The sequence below is a fragment of the Eurypyga helias genome, unplaced genomic scaffold (genome assembly GCF_000690775.1).
Source record: "Eurypyga helias isolate BGI_N326 unplaced genomic scaffold, ASM69077v1 scaffold9360, whole genome shotgun sequence".
NCBI lineage: Eukaryota > Metazoa > Chordata > Aves > Eurypygiformes > Eurypygidae > Eurypyga > Eurypyga helias.
In genome coordinates, this window is record NW_010225061.1 from 3,310 (window position 1) to 6,486 (window position 3,177).

Consider the following 3,177-nt stretch of genomic DNA (forward strand, 5'->3'; position numbering starts at 1 on the left):
CCAGAAAGTTTAATAGCTTGCATGCCCTTAGAGGAAGAGCCCTCTGAATTGCAGTCCACTAGAGTTAAAAGGTTTTGGCTCTTGTATAAAACCTCTAGCTTGTAGCCCAAATGCTGTGTTCACCATGGCGTGTTTCTGGAAAAGGGGACTGGAGTGAAAGCATTTTTCTGTAGTATTTTCCTGATGGGCTCTGAGCGTGGTGAGACATTGGAGAGCATGACTCAGGGGGGGTGGTCTGCCAGCCTCTTGTTGGAAGTGGCTTCTCTCCTCACTTGTAGCAGAGGCACCAGTTATACCCTTTGATCATCATCATACTTTCGCCCTCTCCACTTACGTAATTAAAGCACTTTTTCAGCCAGAACTAGGCTAGATTTCCTCTTTCTCGATGTCCTCTCAGCTTTCATTTGGTAATGTTCCAGTGATCTGCTTTTGCCTGAGTCTGGAAGTAAAAGCTTAAAATACATTTTGGGTATAGCTAAATATAAACTGGGACCTTTTTAAGCCACGATGTGCACTCTCTTTATAGAGACTTTTGGGGATCTCTAGTTTTAAAATCACCCCATTTCCTTGAAAAACTAGGAATAAGGCAATCCATAGAGTGCTCAATCCAGCTGGCTGGTTCATCCTTGTTACTCTAACCGTCCCAAGACTCTGTGCCTGCAGTGAAATAAACACTGTCGTGCTCTTTGTGCTCTGGGCAGAGCAGTCGGCCATCAGGTGAGATGCCCCTCACCATGTACAGCTACCTAGGCATACCTTCATTTAAGAAGATTTTGCTGTGATGGGTCTTAACCTAATGGATGAGAGCAGCTGTAACAAGTCCTACTGATAGAGGCAAAGCATCAATAATAATTCTTAACCTTCTTCAGCTCTCAAAGAGAAATAGGTATTTAGCCGTTTTTTTTCAAATTTCTAAGTATAATTTGTTCCTTTAGCCCTCTCTGCAGTATCACTCCTAACTGTCGACTCCAGCACATCTTGAACAGCTATGCCCTTTAGAAGTGCAGCAAGCATTAATTAGGCTTTATGAAATAGTTAAAAACAGTATGACCTCCAGCAGTTGGTGTCTGTGAGGCCGAGAAGTGGAAAAAAGCAAAAAATAATCTATCTTAGGCTTTGTTTGCAAAGGTTTAGATGCTTGCTTCGGATAAAGCATTCAGTTCCTACTATATTGCCCTTGAAACTAAGTGGTGAAAGAACTCCAGCATAGAGAGATCATGTTCAGCAAATTCAGTTTAGACCATTTATGAAAGATTTACAGAACTGTATCAGCCAGTGAAAGAATCTGTATTATCAGAAGACTTTAATTTAATACTAATACATCTCAGCCTGTTTGGGTGCTCATGGCAGGTTTATCTCTGTTCCTCCACTGTGTTAAAATTTTGCTAGCAGCCCTAAGATCTGCTCAGAGAATGACTGAACTGCAGTGGCCTTTTGTCTCCATTTACTGCCTTCCTCCTGCCCCAGCCTAACCTGAATTCCTTCCTCAGGAGGTCCCTTTCTCGTGCACCAAAATGATTAATATGCCAGTATTTTTCTCTACATCTCGCATTTACAGAGGAGGGTTGTAGCTCTGTTCTTTAGATGAAACAGGAACCCCCCACCCCTGGTGAAAAGGCTAAGGAATTTTGGAAATCCCCTTGTCTCATTGTTTTTTGTGCAAGTGACCGTAAAGGTCACCCTCTCCTTGTGCTAACACTATCTAGATGGGTTAGAGAGTATTAAAAGCAAGGCTTAGTTTAGCGTCCTTTCCCCTCCCTGCTGGGATTAGATCATGCTTTCCCAGAGCAATTATTGCATCCTCTGTGTGTGTTGGGTGGTTTTCAACTGCAGCATTTTGCAAAACTGCCATTTTTCGTGCGTACGTTCAGAAGCTGTGTTCTGCTTAACTCAGTATCTGTGTCGGGCACTCTTGTTAAGCTGGATATTTTTCTGTCCATCTTCAATTGGGATTTCTCCGCTTTTACTTAATGTCAGACCAGAGGCTGAACGTGAGAGAGCGCTGCTAACAACAGAGCTCTGAGCTCAGTTCACCAGCACCAACCGAGGGGAGCCTACCCACGTGGACCCTGCAGACGCAGAGGTTCATGGTACAGGACCTCATCTGTGACCTTCAGATGCGAAGAAGAAATTCTCCTTCTGTTCCTTAAGGATTGTGTCTTACTTTGTATTCCCTGCCAGGTAGTGGACAATTTTCTAATTGTGTAACATTCCTTATGTGTTACTTGGATGTGGTGCTCTTCATTTCCACCAGCAAGACCGTCGCTCTTCCTTAGGTAGCAACGGAGACTGCTTCAGGAGGCTGCATTTACCATTTTAAGTGACTTAGCACCACATGCTCTGTAAATCAAATATCCCAGTTGTTGGAGGCATTCGTTCTTGTTTCAGCAAAGACAGATTTTAGAGACAAGCTACAGAAAAGTAAGCCTTAGGAAAAATGTGTAACAACGTTAAAAAGTACTGATCATCTGAGGTGTTGTGGTTGATTAATACCATAATAGGTTTTTATTGACCTTGAGTGCAGTCCTATCTCTCTGCAGCATTGGTTTATTTCCCATGCCCTCACACAGGGTGTACTGTCCTGGTCATTCTGTCCAAGGGAACTGAAGGAAGCAATGTAAGTAACTGTGCATTTTTCTTTTGAGATAGAAATCAGTTTGGAAGTGAAAGGAGCATCAGGAGTGCAGTCTGAACTGATGAGAAAAACACATTTTTCTGGATGAAATGCCACCTTATGCATGCATTTACTGCTCTAATTCAGTTGCACTTTCAGACTGACCTACATTACAAGAAGCCAACAGTGCAGAGAACAAGAGAATGGTCTTTTGAATGCAGATTCTTGGACTTGAAATCATATTAACACCAATTTACTGATCTCTTGGGTACTAGGAGCTCCCAGTTCTCCCCATGTATGTGAAGCACTATTCTGGAGCACTTTAGGGCATCCTCTTACCTGGATGCTGATAGAAAATTGGGCGGGTTGGCGGAGAGGAGTGGGGGACACACACGGACGGACACAACAGTGGCAATACCAAACAGTGCTGCAGTTTCTGAATGAAAGTCTAATCAACAGCTTCCTGTAATTTCAGGTTTGCATCTTGATTACTGTGGAACTGAACAGAGCTTTCTCATCAAAGCTAACCAGCCCCACACACCGTAGTATCCGAGTCTACACCA